The sequence below is a fragment of the Herpailurus yagouaroundi genome, unplaced genomic scaffold, assembly GCF_014898765.1.
Source record: "Herpailurus yagouaroundi ecotype Mexico unplaced genomic scaffold, PumYag 208, whole genome shotgun sequence".
Taxonomy (NCBI): domain Eukaryota; kingdom Metazoa; phylum Chordata; class Mammalia; order Carnivora; family Felidae; genus Herpailurus; species Herpailurus yagouaroundi.
The window spans coordinates 2,738,495-2,756,307 of NW_024412439.1; the positions used below are offsets into that span (position 1 = coordinate 2,738,495).

Here is a 17,813-nt window from a genome sequence, read left to right on the forward strand (position 1 = left end):
TTTCTTTCTTTCTTTCTTTCTTTCTTTCTTTCTTTCTTTCTTTCTTTCTTTCTTTCTTTCTTTCTTTCTTTCTTTTTCTGTTTTCTTGCTGTAATGAATAATGCTTTAGGGGTGCCTGGATAGCTCGGTCAGTAGAGCTCGCAACTCTTGATCCCGAGGTTGTGAGTTCAAGCCCCAGGTTGAGGGTACAGATTACTTAAAAATAAAATCTTAAAAACAAAACAAAAAAACCCAATACTTCAGTAACTATCTTGGCCATGTGATTTTCCCCAGGTTTCTGGATCATATCTGTAGAATAGATGCTCAGACATAGGATTACTAGGTAAACGGGCATGAACATTTATTTTAATGATGCTTGGTGTATGTTACTCATAACTTTGTATCAGCACTCTGTGTGAGAGTGCCCGTTTGATTTCACGCATTCCATCAAGGACAATATCATTTAAAAAATGGGCAAAACAGAGGCCCTTTGTAATGTTGCATTTCTTTTAACATAATTAGGCTGAATGGTTTTTTCACGTGTTTGTTTATAAGTTGTACTTTCTGTTTTGCTCATCTGTTTTGCTTCATTTTTTGTTTTGCTGATTTACATAGGTTTTTGATAAGACTTATTCACCATAATTTTGGCAGTTCTTTTCCCCAGACTATTTGGTTACTTTTTAAAAATGAATTTTTAGGGGCGCCTCCGTGGCTCAGTCGGTTACGCAGCCAACTTCGGCTCAGGTCACGATCTCACAGTCGGTGAGTTCGAGCCCCGCGTCGGGCTCTGGGCTGATGGCTCGGAGCCTGGAGCCTACTTCCGATTAAAAACAACAAAAAATTAAAAAAAATTAAAAAAAATGAATTTTTAAAAAATGTAGCCATTTCACTTTTTTACATAGTCCAAACTGTCCATTTTTTCCCCGGATTCTTCTTACTTTAGAGATGTTATCCTCTTTTAAAGGATTTTTTTTTTCCTTCTAGTTTTTACTTTGGTGGATGATGTGAAAAGTGGATTTAGACTGACTTAAAATAGTGCCAGTGTTTCCAATATCATTTATGATAAATCTTTGTGTTCTCTAGTATTTTATAGTTTTGTCTTTTCATTCCTTAAGCTTTTTAAAAAGATTTTTCTATATTATCTGTTTTATTTATAGTTGCTGTTTCTGTGCCGTTATCACATTGTATTAATTACCGTTGCTTTTCTGATATATAGAGAGGATAAGTTGTGTGGAGTCCAAATGAAGTATTAAGGGTGTGGGCTCGGGAGGCAGGTGCTGAGTCCTAACTTATGTGTCCCTCAGTCTTACTTGTATGGGGATAGTGATAGGTAGTGTGTACTCCATGGGTTGTTGGGGTGAGGAAATAAATGGTAAATTAAAGAAAACCACTGGAAACAGTAATCGATGTGTATAGATACGTATAGAAAGTATTTGAGGCATACATATATGTATTTTATGTACACAAAGATATATTATATCTTCTTCTTATATGAGACAAATGTGTCATTCTTTTCCTATATGGCTTAAGACAAACTTTCATGTAATCTTGGGAGACAGAGAAAGAACGTTTGACTCTTTATACGTTAAGGAACTGATACACTGAAAGACGGGCAAGTGACTAGAGTGATATATGCAACACACATACCACAGAGGATTACTACCCATTATAAATAAAGAATTCCCAGGGGTGCCTGTGTGGCTCAGTTGGTTAAACGTCCAACTTTGGCTCAGGTCGTAATTTCACAGTTCGTGAGTTTGAGCCCCACATTGGGCTCTCTGCTGTCAGTGCAGGGCTCCCTTCAGATCCTCTGTCTCCCTCTCTCTCTGCCCCTTCCCTGCTCTTGCGTGCACACATACGCTTTTTCTCACTCTCTTAAAATAAATATAAAAATAAATAAAAAATAAATAAATAAACATTAAAAAAAAAGAATTCCTACAAATCAATTGGAGAAAGACAAATACGTAAAGAAAACATGGGCAAGGACAATTTGTAAATAGGCAAATTATATTTATTTTTATAAACAAGCAATTCACAGAAGAAGAAATACAGTTGACCAGTAAACATATAATGTTCAACCTCAGTAAGAATCATGGAAACACAGGGGCACCTGGGTGGCTCAGTCAGTTAAGCGACCGACTCTTGGTTTCGGCTTAGGTCATGATCTCATGGTTTCATGAGTTCAAGCCCTGCATCAGGCTCTGTGATGACAGTGCAGAACTTGCTTGGGATTCTGTCTCCCTCTCTCTCTGCCCCTCCCCCACTCAGGCTGTCTCTCAAAATAAATAAATAAACCTTAATAAAAAAAGAATCATGGAAACACAGATTCAAATACTATGCAATATTTCCCCTGTGACAGATTGGCAAAAGTTGAAAACAGAGCATCCAGCATCAAAGAGAACGTATGGAGATGGGCATAGGCAATCAAATGCAAGGAACTAGAACTAATAAAGCTTTTTGTACAATTTTACCAAATTACCAAAGTGTAAAATAACCTTTAATGTATCTCAGAAAAATACGGTACATGTTTTCAAGTAAACATATACAGTATAATCATATCTACCTGTAAAATTTCATTATTTATATTAAGAGATCTAAACTCCCTAATTTTATTTGCATGTATATAAAAATTCATCTTAAAAAAGTAGTGGATATGTAATATCAAGCTGCTTGCTGTGGGAAGTAGAATTAAGGGCAAGGTCTCTTTCACCTTCTGCTACATACATTTCTATGTTTGAACTCTTCTATAAATCTGTGCCTATTAAAAAATTTTTTTTAATGTTTATTTTTGAGAGAGACAGAATGTGAGCGGGGGAGTGGCAGAGTGAGAGGGGGAGACACAGAATCCAAAGCAGGCTCCAGACTCTGAGCTGTCAGCACAGAGCCTGACATGGGGTTCAAACTCACAAACCACGAGATCATGACCTGAGCTGAAGACAGATGCTTAACATACTGAGCCACCCAGGCGCCCCTGTATTTGTCTCTTATTTGTGCAAAATAGATAGATAGGTAGATAGGTAAATAGATAGATAGACAGACAGGCATTTTTCCAGGCCCACAGGCAAAATTTTAGGGAGCAGAACCCCAGGTATAGAGGCCTACAGTTGGGAAAGTACACGACAAATTTTAGGAAGAGTGAACATTTGAATGGCAGTGTTTTCACATTCTTTACAGGTTTTAACTTAAGTTTTAGGAAAAGAAGCAAGGAACTTGTTGAGAAAACTCAACCCAAGAGCCACAGAGGGAAAGGTGCTTCATTGACGAGTTCTGACCTCTAAGCAGCTCCCATTCTGTCCCATCCCTATTTTCACGCTGTGTTCAGGGGGTCCCCACTTGGGTGGCTCATAGACCCCAGCCCCGACACACCATGCCTCTCTCCTTCCTTTCATCTGTGTTCCTTATCGCTGTTTTAAAAAGGTTCATCCAACCTTCATGATGGCCATTCATCCAGATATTTGCCCGGCAGATACCCCATGCCTGGTCCCAGCCAGGCAGTGCTCTAGGCCCCGCAGAGACCAGGGTGAGCCAGAGAGGGACGGTGCCAGCCCCGTGGGAGCAGCAAACCCACTAGCCAATTACTCATCACGGATCATGAGCGTTGCTATGAAGCTACCAAATAAGGAGAATAATAGATGAGAGGCCCATTTACATGGGTGCTCAGGAGGGGGCGAGTAGAGGGAGGCTGGTCTAAGAAAAGCACAGGTGGGGACCCCTCCCAACCCCCCCCATGACCCCCCCCCCACATCCAACCATTAGGAACCTAATGGTTCTTCTCTCACATTCCGTCGTCCCCTTCTTGCCATTCCTCCTGCCATTTCTTCATTCCTTTCCCTGGGACGACCGCTTCCCAGATTTTAGTCACTCAGATTTTCTCTTTCCACAGCTTTTCTTATTAAATTTCCTAAAACTGCCATCGTTAACAGATTTTAAAAGGAAACTTGTTGACTCACCGTGAGTGAGAAACAAAATGAAATAATGCCAAATTCAAAAATCAACAATAAAAAATTTACCAGGAACGAATGCAGAACTCTGTCACCTGGTCTCTAAGGCCTGAGAGGTCGCCTTGATCACAGGGATGCTATTTCTGGAAGGAACCGTATTAGGTTTAGATATTTAGCCAGTAGAAAGTGACTCTTGTCTATGATGACTTTGTTAGCCAGTAGAATTCAGGACAAGGACACTGCAAGAGAGAGAGAGAGGTGGGGGGGGGTTAGAGAGAGAGAGAGAGAGAGAAAGAAAGAGAGAAAGAGGAGAATGGAGAGCAGTTATTTATTTTACAGTGACAAGAGTGAGGTAAGCCGGGGACACGTGACAGCCAGGGAGGCCGAGGGTCCCTCTGAGACAGGCCTGGGAGCCCAGAGAGCCCTGAGAGCCACACCTGGTGCTGCAGTAAGGAGTCTTCTCTAATGACAAGAGCCCAAGTAGTCACCCTCTGGGGAGAGTCAGGGCAGTCGCTGGGGAGGATTTATGCAGGAGATAAAGGCCAGGATCCTGGGAGGATGGTCTGGGTTGTAAACAAAAATCTTTATTGAGCCTGGGGGCTGGAGAACTTTCCAGCACCTACTGCCTGTGGGGACCCGTTCTTGGTCTCACCGATGAGCTTAAGGGTTTCCAGAGTTCCAGCTTCTCCTGTGCTACCTGGAGCCCTCCTTTCACGGCAGGAGCCCGCGCCAGGAAGTGCTCAGTGGCTTTTGTGACTAGACTTAGGCTGCTGAGCAGCTGGTGAGGGTGGTGGTGGGGGGGCACCTGACTGGTGAGGGAAGTGAGGGTCCCCCTCCTGTCCCTGCTCTCCACCCTGTCTCCTGCTCAGGTCATCCCTGCAGCCACAGGGTCTTAGAGTCCCCCACACTTGTTTCCCACCTCCTGCCACCTCCTTCCCACCTCCTTGCCTGGCTGCTCCCTCTGCCTGTGGATGTTCTCTGCCCCTTTGCACCTAGTTAATGCTGGCTATCCTGGAATTGTCTTTGCCTCATGGAGCCTGCTCAGGCTGTCCTCCCTGGCTTGGCCATACCTCCCTCCCCCCCCCCCCCCAAGTAAGCTCTCTTCAGCAGTGTCACAGTTGAGATCTTTTGTGATCTCATTGAGACTATATGGTAGCCTCCTCCCCCCCACCCCCCCTTGGGACCACGATCCCCCCCATGAGCAGGGATTATGTTCGTGTTCGCTCGTCCCTGTGCTGGTGCCTCCCTGAGACCTATAGCAGGTGCCCCGCAAGGGTTTGTTGAGGGAGCAAAGGAATGAAATAGTCCCCAGCTGTTTGCTTGTGCAAACAAGTGAATTCACACTCGTCCTTTTGGGCCTGACTTTGCTATTCCAGTGCAGTGAAGGGCAGGGAGTGACAGAATCTGACCTGCGTTTTAAAAGGAGAGCTGTGGGTAGGATGAGTGAAGGTCGGAGGAGGACCCAGGGGTATGTCGTGACCGTACAGCCAAGGGCACATGGCCATTCTGGTTGGCAGAATCCCATTGTTTGTTGCCCTGATCAATGCTCTGCCTTTTCACAAAAGAGACACAGTTCAGTCCTATGTGTCACACGTTAAAATACATATAGAACTTTTTTGTTCAATTTTTTATGTTTATTTATTTTTGAGAGAGAGAGAGAGAGAGAGAGAGAGAGACACACACACACACACACACACACACACACACATGCAGAGTGCAAGTGGGGGAGGGGCAGAGAGAGAGAGGGAGACACAGCATCCGAAGCAGGCTCCAGGCTCCGAGCTGTCAGCACAGAGCCTGACACGGGGCTCGAACCCACGAACCATGAGACCACGACCTGAGCCGAAGTCGGCGCTTAACCGACCGAGCCACCCAGGCGCCCCTAGAACTTTTAAATTAACAAATGTTTGCTGTCCCCAAAAGCCGCCACAGCAGCCCCATGGCTCGTACGCACCAGTGTGGGACACACAGTGGCCTTGGCTTCCAGCCCTGCCCGGCCTGCTGCTGCTTTCAGCCAGACACCGGTCACACCGGGCGGAGACGCACCAGCCTGCAGAGGAAAGGCTAGCCGCCTTCACCTGGCTTTTGGGACCTCCACAGTCTCATTGGTCTCAGGGCCGCTTTGCTCTACTTGCTACAGCGTTCATCCACTGCTGACAAACCAGACCATTCCAGGGCACGCACCCCGTAACCGTGCCTCCCCTGCCTTTGGGTGTGATTCTCACCTGGAAGGTCCTTTCTGCCATAAAGCACCGCAGAGTGGGGGCTTAAACGCAGACGTTAATTTCCTCACCGTTCTGGAGGCTAGAAGTCTGAGATCCAGGTGTTGGCCCGGTGGGTTCCTTCTGAGGCCTCCCCTCCTTGGCTTGTGGACGGCCATCTTCGGCCTGTGTCCTCACGTGGTCTTCCCTCTGTGCACCACTGTGTCCCAACTCCCCGTTCTTGTGAGGACACCAGCCGTTGGGTGTAGGGCTCACCCCAATGACCTCATTTTACCTCGTTTCAGGCCCTGTCTCCAAACGTAGTCACATTATGAGGTACTCCGGGGGTTAGGACTTCAACATATGAATTGGAGGACTCCGTTCAGTGCATAACAAGAGTCTGACTTAAATACCACTTTGTCCCCAAGCATCTTCCCTTCTCATGCATCATAGCTCTTCAGCAGACTTCTAACACCCTGTCCTTTGGTATTCAGGCAGGCAGGCAGGCAGGCAGGCATTAGAAATACCCAGAAACAGGGGCACCGGGGTGGCTCAGTCGGTTAAGTGCCCGACTCTTGATTTTGGCTCAGGTCATGATCTCATGGTTCCTGAGTTCCAGCCCCATGTTGGGTTCTGCACTGGTAGCACGGAGCCTGCTTGGGTTTCTGTCTCCCTCCCTCTCTGTCTCTCTCTGCCTCCCCCCCCCAAATAAATAAAAAAAGAAAAAAAAAGAGAAATACCCAGAAATACTTGCTTACTTACTTACTGAGCTCCTTCTGTGTGCCAGAGATCTGCTTGACGCTGGCTATCCAGAGGTGAAAAATATGGTACCCAGCCCGAATGCTCAGTGGGGAGACGGACAAACCAATGGTAGCAACTGTGATGCAGTGTGGCAGATGCCAACATTTGGAGGAGGGGCATCCCACCCAGTGCCGGATCAGAGCCAGCAGAAAGCTTGCTAGGTCAGGGGATGCTTCAGCTGAGCCTTGAAGGGTGGATGGGAGTGGACAGGCTGAGGGAGCAGGGAGAGTGTTGCACCCAGAAGGGATGGCGTGTGCAAAGGCCCGGACTTGCCAGGGGTCACGGCGCCTTTGAGGAGCTCCCGTTGTGGGAATAGGGAATAGGCCCACGTCTGCAGTGGGCCTGCTCGAGAATGGTAAGAGGTGGGGCTTGGGGTGGGTGTGAGGGTACAAGAAGCCCGGCATGTGGAATTTGGGCTTTATCTTGAAAGTGGTGGTGGTGGGAGGGTTTGAGCAGGGGAGGGACTTGAGCGGGCTGCGTTTTAGAAAGCCTGCTAGCGGCACAGGGGCCGTGATCCTGACTCTAGGTAGGGAAACCAGCAGTAATTCTGATACCCATGAGGATGTGAAGTGTGGAAATAAGGAGCAGAGGAAGAGACCTTTAGCAGTCTGATATATAGGGGGCCAGATATATAGGGGGCGAAGGACAGGGATAGGATCATCATTAGGTTCCTGGATTCTGAGTCCCAATGAATGCTTCCATTTTGAATGGGCACTCTGTATTTTTTAGGTTTCTTTTTTTTTTTTTAAGTTTATTTATTCATTTTGAGAGAGACAGCACGAGTGAGGGAGAGGCAGAGAGAAAGGGAGAGAGAGAAAATCCCAAGCAAGCTCTGTGCTGCCAGCACAGAGCCTGACACAGGGCTCGAACCCACGAAACTGTGGGATCATGACCTGAGCCGAAACCAAGAGTTGGATGCTTAACCAACTGAGCCACCCAGGTGCCCCTTGAATGTATACTTTGATGACTTTTGATAAATGTATACATCCCTGGAACCACCACTCCAGTCAAGCCACGGAGCATTCCCATCACCCCTAAAACTCCCTTTGTGCCCCTTTACAGGAAGTCAGGTTCCCAGTGCCTGTCTGCCCCCTGGCCCTGGCCCCCAGCAAACACGGATCAGGTTTCTATCACTCCACGTTATTTTTGCTTCTTCTAGAATTTCAGATCAGTGGAACCATACACTCTGCAGTATTTGGTGTCTGGTTTCTTCCACTCAGCATAATGCTTCTGAGATTCATCCGTGTTCTATGTGTCAGCAGTTCACTCCTTTTTATTGACGGGTATGGACGTATTACAGTTTGATGATCCATATACCTGTGCGTGTGTGCGTGCATGTGTGTGTGTGGTACCCCTAAACAGATACTCAAAGCCTGCATTTTTTTATTGGCTACCTGTAGGTGAGTCTTTGGCCTTCTGACCATTTAGGAAGGTAAGTCCCAAGCTTGACTGATGAGTCACACTGGGAGTTTATTGAAAATTCAGAAGCAGCACTCACCCTTGATGGACTGAGTCAGGACCCCAGGCATGTGTGTTTTTAACCAGCCTTGATCAGCCAGGTAGGGGGACCAGGCGACTACCATATGAATAGTAGTTGTGGAGGTATAACCTCTCTAGTCCTGTTTGCTTATCACTAAGAGGCCATCTAATCTGGACTCCTGGGTGATACTATTCTTTCCGGGTGCTGACCACACCAACTTTAGCTGCCACAGGTCACCCTGGCCATCGATTTTTTTCATTAATTCATCAAACAGAACATTTCTGAGCACTTACCACATATAAGGCATCGATCTAGACACTGTGCATAAATGCAAAAGTGACTCAAACTTGGCACTTAAAGTTAGTTGGAGATACGTGATATGTACACAATCGTACAAGAAATGGTGAGAAATGTAAGAGATGCAGATAAGATGCTTGGCATTTACAGGCATAGCAAATCACTTCCAGCTTTTTGTGCATGTGGGGTGATGGTAATCAAATACAGTTACAAGAAAAGGTAACATTTGCCCTGGGGCATGAAGGATGGATAAGATTTGTGTATAAGCGGGGGCAAAGGTGGGAAAGGCTGACCAGGCAAAGGGAACGCGAAGAAAACCAGAGAAAAGGCTGGGGGTGGGCAAGGCCCATGCTGCTGGGGGCCATGGAAGGCCAGCTTCACAGGAGCCCGGAAAGCATGAGTAGGGGAGGAGGAAATGAGGTTGGCAAGGTGGGCTTGGGCCAGTGCAAGGAGAGCCTTGGATTATATTCATTCAGCCCACTTGAGCTTTGACAAATGCGTGTGTAACCACTGCCACAATCAGGATTTACAACTTATGCCCCAAATTTCCTTGTACCTCTTTATAGTCAGTCCCTCTGATGTGTGTTTTCCAACACATTGAGCAGTTCACTCAGTTCTGACACCATCTACCTGGAGAGAGTATCAGATCCCACATGTTAAGGCCCAGTCCCACAAGACTCCTCCCACTCCCTCTTCACCCCCAATTCAGGCCAGTCACAAGTCCAACCTGCTATAAATCGGAGGTTCCCACAATGCCCTCCTCAGGTTCAGTTAATTTGCTGGAGTGACTCACAGAACTCAGAAAAACATTTATATACTTACACCAGTTTCTTATAAAAGATATCATAAAGGCTACAGATGAACAACTAGCTGGAGAGGAATGTAGGGTGAGGTCCCAAGCCCTGGTAACCACTGCTCTGTTTTCTGTCCTTATGGTCTTGCCTTTTTCAGAGTGTCCTATAAATGGAATCCTATAATGTGTAGCCTTTTCAGTTTGGCCTCTTTCACTTAGCACGATGCACTTAAAATTCGTGCGTTGTTTTTGCACGTCATTCAGCACGTGGACATACCACAGTGATATCCACTCACCTTCAAAGGACAGTCCGGTGGTTTCAAGTTTCGCTCTTATGAACCAAGCCTATGAATCACGCTGTTACAAGCATTCCCATTACAAACGTTTATGTGAACTCGAGTGTCCATTTCTCTTGGATAAAGGAGTGGGATTACTGGGTTGTATTAGTGCAGGTTCAATTTTATAAGAAACAGCTGCACTGTTGTGCAAAGATTCTATTCCGTTTTGCATTTCCACCGGCAATGAGTGAGAGTTCCCGTTGCTCCAAATCCCTGCACTCGATATTGTTTTATTTTATTTTATTTTCTAGCCATTCTCCTAGGCGTGTAGTAGTATCTCCTTGTGGTTTCAATTTGCATTTACTTCACGACTAATGACGTGGAGCATCTTTTCATGTGCTCGTTTGCCATCCCGAGAATATCCTTGTTGGCAAAGTGTTGAATCTTTGACCATCTTTTACGGAGTTCAGTTACAGAGTTGCTGTTGAGTTGGGTGAGTTCTTTATAAATTCAGGAAGCAAGCCCTTTACCAGTTTCGTGTTTTCCAGATGCTTTTCTTCCGATCTGTGGCTCGTCTTTTTATGTTCTTCATAATGTCTTTTGAAGAGAAGTTTTAAATTGCAGTGAAATCTAACTTATCATGTTTTTTTTTTTTTTAATGTTCTCTCTTATGGACCGTGCTTTTGGTGTTACATGTGAGAGATCTTTGCCAAACTCAAGATCACAAAGATTTTCTCCTGTTTGCCTCTAGTATTTTTCTAGTTCTATTTGGGCTTCACATTTAGGTTGATGATTCGTCTTCAACTACCATTTCTTATGGACCAGACGCTGGGCCCAGAGCTGTGGGATCACGGAGGAATGAGAATGTGTTCTTTGGTCAAACGTCATCGAGGCTGGGAAGTTGGGGGGCAGGAGACAAGTCAGCAGAGTGTTAGGCTTTCATACGGGGTGTTGTGGATGCTCACTGAACTGGGGAAGCAGGACTGTTCCTGGACAAGGGGCAGGAAGCCGAGTTTTACAAGGACTTGTAGGCGTTAGGCAGCGATCAGGAATCAGACAGGGGTGGGAAGCCCGTTGTTCTGGGCGTGGAGTGGCCTTGGGGAGGCCTGAAGACTAAATGATCAGTCATTGGCTGTACTGGGTCTGAGCCCTAGGCACCTGGAAGGAGTGGGCCAGCAGGAAATGTGCCTTACGCTGAAACAAAGAGAAGGTGGGGGCAGCTTTACAACACGGCTTTTGCTCTGTATTTTTGAGGGACAGGGGACTGTCTCTCTTCACTGAAAGTCAGACTTGACTGTGTCACAAAGCCCACCCTGAGGGGGCAGCTGCAGGGCTGTTCCACATTTGTCTCCAGCTCCCACCCTGGAGCACAGAGCACAGAGCACAGAGCCGAGGCTATACTGCTGTTCCCTGTAGATTTTCTCCTGGGGACCGTGCAAGGGACACGTAATGACAAGGTAATCCCAGGGGCAGCCTGCAACATTATCCCTCATATTTGCGGCTATTGTATATATTTAAAACGCAATAGCAGAAACATTTCATGCTGGGGAAAGATAGAGCATATTCCAGGCACTGAATAAATTAACCCCACAAAGCACAGCAGTAGCTTTCATTAGCCAGCTGGCATTACAGGAAAATAGCTGAAGCCTGTGGGGTAGAAAAGAATATTTCAGGAATGCAAAAAACAAGAAATCAGCCGCGTTCAATGATTTAACTTAATCCAGGAACAATAAGGAAATCCAGTGGAATGACAGACTCTCACAGCCGGTGCGAAGGGACAGACTTTGCCCGTTACTCAGAGGGGGTGTCCACCGTGACCCTGGGGCAACCAGGGTGACTGTGCGGGCAAGAATCAGCTCCCTGACCCTTCTGAACCTGTACAAGCTCCAGGAAAGTTCTGTCTTTCCCCCTTGTTTCTTTTTTTCAATTTATTGATTGATTGATTTTTGAGAGACAGATGGTCCAAACAAGGGAGGGACAGAGAGAGAGGGGGACCAAGGATCCCAAGCAGGCTCCATACTGTCAGCACACAGCCCCATGTGGGGCTCGAACCTATGACCTGAGCTGAAACCAAGAGTCGGACGCTTAACCTACTGAGCCACCCAGGTACCGCTCCTTCCCTTATTTCTTTCCGGTGGTCCCAGGAGTGAACACAACCGGCTAATAGCCTCAGGTGCTTCGAAGCTCTCCCTTCTCCCTCCCCTGCCCCTGCCAGGGCACTTTCCGGGATGCCTGTTGTATCCCACCATGTTTTTTGTTTTTGTTTTTGTTTTTGTTTTTTTGTGGCTGGGAGGTGCCAGAGAACCGGGTATTCAAGACATCTCCAAAGACCCCAGACAGTGGGAGAGAAACCTCAGAGTTTCTTGAATTTCCTCAGATTTCAGTGTTACTTTGATGGTCCAACTCCTGCCTGTCTCCCTCATCCCCGCGGGCCCTTCAGTTCCTCAGACAGTCAGGGGCCCTCGCTCACCAGCCTCCTGACCTACCACACCTGCTGGCCCACAGCACTCAACGTGGTTGAATCCAGTCGAGACCCTGCTATTCTGAACTCTTCGAGCTCTCGTGACTTAGGGCCACCTTTTCAGAATAATGTCGTCATCACAAAAGACCCACATCAACCTGAAGGGCATCCTTTGTGAGTCTGTCAGCAACCACAAGACTCTGAAGGTGCCACGTCCGGGAAGAATACCATCGTTGGTCAAGAAGCAAGAGAGAAACCAGATCCAAGGCCAAGGTCAAAATTTACTTTTTTTTTTTTTTTTTTTTAAATTGGTCATCTCCCCCAACCCTGCCCAACACAAATGCACGCTGACAGAAACTAGTCGAGACAACGTGGGCCCTTGTCAGGTGAACCCCTCCCTTGGCCTCCCGTGCCTGACGTGAGACGCAGATGAGTGAAGAAAAACCAGCAGAGGTGAACACACATCTTCACGGGGAAGAGAAATGCCGTAGTCATGATTAAAGCATCGAAGGGGAAATGAGCCACTTGGGGAAGTCCTGCCACGTAACTCGTGGGCCTCGCTGGCTGGGGAGCTCGCGGCTGCCATGGCGGGCAGAGCTCCCCGCCAGCGCTCTGGCCTCTGATCACAAGTGGGGCGCGGGTGGGGTTCTCCTCCCACAACTCTTGAATTGGTAAACCACTTTCTCAGCAAGGGAACTTGAAGGATGGCCCTCTGTGGTTTCTCTTGGGGAGTCTCACTTGCGATGCACTGCATGGCGCGTGGAGGCCGCCCCCGCAGATGATGCCAGCTTCCTGCCGGCTGACGTTTCTCTTGGGCAGGAGGCCAGCGTGGCTAAAGTACGTGAGCAAAGGTGGGGGTGGGTGGGTGTGATGAGGGGGCCTACCTGTCCACAGGTGGAGGGGGGCCGCCGTCACACAAGGTCCCTATTTGGCACCTATGCTCAGCAGTGCCGGGGGAAGGATTTGTGCCCTCCCTCCTGGGTCTTGGTAGGGCAGGTGCACTGAAGCTTGTTGGTGGAGGGCACAGGGGTTCCGTCGGGGGGGTGGGGCTGTGAGCCCTGCCGTCCTTGCATTGTTTCTAGAGGAAGTAGAACAGAATGAGTCAGAACTGGCTTCCCTGTTGCCTTGGAAGCTGTGTCACTGACATCACGGGGCTTTGCCCCTTGTCCCACCCGACTTAGGGGCCCCGTTTACGAACAAAGACACAAAAAAAACGTTGGCTAAAAGACAAAGACATGTAGACTTGTGCCTTTAAATTACTGGGTCCCTCAGTCTGTGGTTATCACCAGCTGCCACTAAGCATCTACGTAATTTCATTTATTTTTATGTTTCAATGAAGACATCTGAAATCTTAAACCATAAACGTGGAAAAGTATCATTTGCTATTACTGTGAAACTAAGATGCGTACCCAAAATTTAAGCAGCCACCCTTCAGGAACAAGCCCAGGAAACAAAATGAAGCAATAGGTGATTTTAGAGGTTTGGTACCACATGATTTTAGGAACCATTTCCCCAAGCATGTTATAAGTTAATGAGATGAATTTTTATAATGCGAACGCTTAAACGTCAACACGAATGTGATTTTCAAGGTAATAATGCCAGAAGGCACCCTATCCATGTCGACGGGGTTTTCATCCTGAAATCCAGTTTGGGGATTGGCTTTTTCCCCCCCCAGTTGTTGAAAGACGTTTTAAGTCTCACGGGAGAAAGACTGGGATGGCTTTCTAGATCTGTTTTGTATCTGCCCACGAATTCCACCTGTGCTCAGTGATGATACCCATTTGTAGAGGCTCGCGCTGCCTCACGAGGGAGGGGCGGGAAGATACTTGCACACATTTCTTCAGCGAGAGGCGGAAGCTAACTATGCATTTTAGCAAATGTTTCTTGAGCACCTACTACGTGCTGCCCCAGTGTAGATGCTGCAGACACCATGACGCCCAAAGACGGTAAGGCCCTGCTGTCACAGGGCATCCGTGGTGGCAGAGGGAGGCAGGTAATCAATGACGGTGGTAGTCTTAGTTTGGTGATGAAGGCTCTGAAGAAATGAACAGGAAATTGTGGGGTGGAGTGGGAGAGCTACTCAAAAGAACAGGAGGAAAACACCTCTTAAGAGGGAGTGCTCCTGGGACGCCTGGGTGGCTCAGTGGGTTAAGCATCTGGCTCTTGATTTCAGCTCAGGTCATGATCTCACAGTTTGTGAGATGTAGCCCTGCTTCCGCATCGGGGAAGCTAGCGGATTTCTTGGCCTCGCTGACTGCAGAGCGTGGGTGACAACAGCTGACTCATGGGGCAGGCAGGAGCATTCGAGAGAGTGATCTCCGGCAATCACGGAACGTTGTGCCCGGCACGTAGCTTAAAAATAAATGAAGATGAAGGTTTTGAGCAGGAAGTGATGACCCCAGCTGAGCTTTTGGAAGTCTGTCAGGAATCCGTGGGAGGGATGGGCTTCAGGAGGAAAGCAAGAGCTGCTACTCAGGTCCACGCTGGGGAAACGTGGCGGGCATCCCATCTCCCAGCCTGCACAGCTGTGGGCTTGGAGCCCCAGGGAGGAACCCACGATGCCACTGAGGGTTTGAGTCTGGGAGAGCGAGAGAAAGGCCAGGCTGAGAAGAGAAATGGGGAAGTCACGGGGCAGGGGAGAGCTGGCTGTTCGGGGTCTGTGCTGTGCACTGTGCTAGGGCGGCCCCACACAGGCAAATGCCAGGAGGCTGCCCTGGGGGCAGGTCCCACAGGCCAGAGACCCTTGTGAGGCCCCCTGAACTGGGAGAAGTTTCTAGAGGGGAGATTCTCGACTTCACTTCAGAAGGTGGCATTGAGGTTGGCCAGGCCAAGGGGGCAGGGCGGGTGTCCTGAGCTTCCAGTGTTTGCCCCTCCACGTCTCCTCTCGGTCTCCCTCTTCCAGGGAGCCAGTGAGCAGCAGATTGGAGGGAGAAGGAGGATGAGTTTGAGGCGTTTCTTGCCCCAGCCCCCTCCCGAATGAATCTCCACGGGTTGGTTGCGTTTCTCTAGTGAAGGCCAAGCTTCTGTCTTTCGGTCTCTGGGCGCCAACAGCTTCCTCCCCTGGCTCCTGCACCTTAACCATTTTTAAGTGTGCAATTCAGCGTGTTATTAAGTACATTTGTGTTATTAAGCATCATCCAACCACAGAACTGTATTTACCCCATAAAACTGGAATTCTATACCTATTAACCAGTAACCCCCATCCCATTCTCCCCGGCCGCCGCCCCCCCCCCCACTTTGGCAGCTACCATTTTACGTTCTGTCTCTATGAACTTAACTGTGTAAGGGGAATCATACGGTATTTGTCTTTTTCTGACTGACTTGTTTCACCGAGCCTAACGTCCTCAAGGTTCATCCGTGTTGTGGCATGTATCAAATTGCCTTAAAAATAAGGCTGAATCCTATTCCACTGGTTGTATATACCACATTTTGTTTATCCATGCATCCATCAATACCTACTTGGGTTACTTTCACCTTTTGGCCCTTGTGGGTAGTTGTTCTATGAACATGGCTGTAAAGCATCCTTTTGAGACCCTGCTTTCAGTTATTTGGGAATATATCCAGAAGTGGATTGAACAAATCATATGATAATTCTAGTTTTTAATTTTTGAGGAATTGCCATACCGCTTCCCATAGCAGGTGCACCATTCTACTTTCCCAACGATAGTACCCAAGGGTTCCTATCTCTCTACATCTTCTCCAACACTTGTTAGTTTGTGTTTGTTGCTGTTGTTTATAGGAGCGATGCTGATGGGTTGGGTGCGGTATCTTGTCGTGATTTTAATGTGCATTTGCCTAATGATTAGTGATGTTGAACAGCTTTTCATGTACTTATTGGCCATGCATATCTTCTTTGGAGAAATGTCTATCCCAGTTCTTTGTCCATCTTAAATCATGTTTGGTTTTGTTGTTGAGTAGTAGGAGTTCTTTAAAGATGTTCTGAATATTAGCCCTATTTTTGTCTGCTTCAAAATACTACAGACCGAGTGGCTTAAACAACAGACATTTATTTCTCCCAGTTCTGGAGGCTGGGCAGTCCAAGATCAGGATGCTGGCTGTTTAGTGCTTTGTGAGGGCTCTTTCCTGGTTTGTAGACGGCTGCCTTCTTACTATGCCCTTACAAGGTCTTTCTTCAGTTCCATTTATAAGACCATCAATCCTGTCAGATTAGGACCCCACCCTTGTGACCTCATTTAATTTTAATTTACCTCCTAAAAGCCCTATCTCCAAATACACTAACACTGGGGACTAGGGTTTCAACATATGAATTTGGGGAGAGTGGGGGACATCATTCAGTCCATAGCAGACCTCTCACCAGATAAGTGATTTGCAAGTATCTTCTCCCCTTCCACGAGTTGCCTTTTTACTTTGTTGATTGTGTTCTTTGATGCATATAAGTTGTAAATTTTGATGTAGTCCAGTTTCTATAGATTTTTCTTTTGTTGCCTGTGCTTTTGGTGCCATATTGAAGAATCTGTTGCCAAATCCAATGCCACAAAGTTTTTTCCTGTGTTTTCTTCTAAGCATTTTACAATTTCAACTCTTGCCTTTAGGTCTTGGATCCATTTTGGGCTAACTTTTGTTTATGGTGCAAATTCATTCTTTTGAATGTGGATATCCAGTTTTCCCCAGCACCGTTTGTTGAAAATACTGCCCTTCCCTATTGAATGGTCCTGGCACTACATTTTAGTTTTTATTCTTAGTTACCCTTTGATAGATGTTTTTAAACTATTTCTATAGAAAGAGCTCTTGAAGTATTTTGTTCCCATCTCCTTTTCTCCTGCTTTAGCTCATTCACTTAAAAAAAATTTTTTTTAATGTTTATTTATTTCTGGGGGTGGGGAGAAAGGCAGAGAGAGAGGGAGACACAGAATCCAAAGTGGCTCCAGGCTCTGAGCGGTCAACACAGAGCCCCATGCGGGGCTTGAACTCAGGAACTGTGAGATCATGACCTGAGCCGAAGTTGGACGCTCAACCGACTGAGCCACCCAGGTGCCCCTCATTCACCTTTATTTCTTTGATGTGAAGCCACATTATAGGTAAGGAAATAACTACTGATTAGTGGGCATCCACTCCTTGGGGTGTTGGCTTCTTGGTTCAGCTTTGGAGACAGAAGGATGGCCCCCAGGCAGTGATTCTGAACTCTTGGTCTCAATATAGCTCCCAGATTATAGCCTCTCTCCAGGGCCTGCATTTCATATTCAGTGGCTCAACTCCTCCTCTGTGTCTTATCTCAGATTACACCCTATTTGTTATGGATCTCTGCCTTGTGGCCGCATTTCATGGTTTCTGCAAGTTCTTTACTCCATTTTTGAAGTGTGTTTTTTTTTTTTTTTCAGGTTTGAGATGGTGTGGCTAGTGATGTATAAATGCTCTTTTCTATTTAGATTTTGGTTTATTACTTCTTGGCTCTTGTTTTCTTTGAGTGACTTCTGCTGACAAGATCAATTTCAGTGTGCCATTTTTCTTCTAATGCTACATGGACATCTGTCCTTTTCCTTCTTTACCGGGAAGGAATCTAAGGCCAAAGAGATGACTTCTCATCCCGAGAACACAGGAAATAATAAACTTTGAAGAGTTTC

General features: G+C 47.0%; 1 protein-coding gene and 1 long non-coding RNA gene across 8 annotated transcripts in view; one reads left to right on the forward strand and one right to left on the reverse strand.

Annotated features, from left to right (window-relative positions):
- Window positions 1–17,813, forward strand: part of SPECC1 (sperm antigen with calponin homology and coiled-coil domains 1) — a 285,514-nt gene that overhangs the window by 59,650 nt on the left and 208,051 nt on the right. The gene's annotated exons all lie outside the window — the stretch shown is intronic.
- On the reverse strand, window positions 9,489–13,258 carry LOC121015843 (uncharacterized). The gene is made up of 2 exons (XR_005783996.1): window positions 13,116–13,258; window positions 9,489–10,964 (listed from the first exon to the last, which is right to left on the reverse strand). It is a non-coding gene; the product is annotated as an uncharacterized LOC121015843 (long non-coding RNA).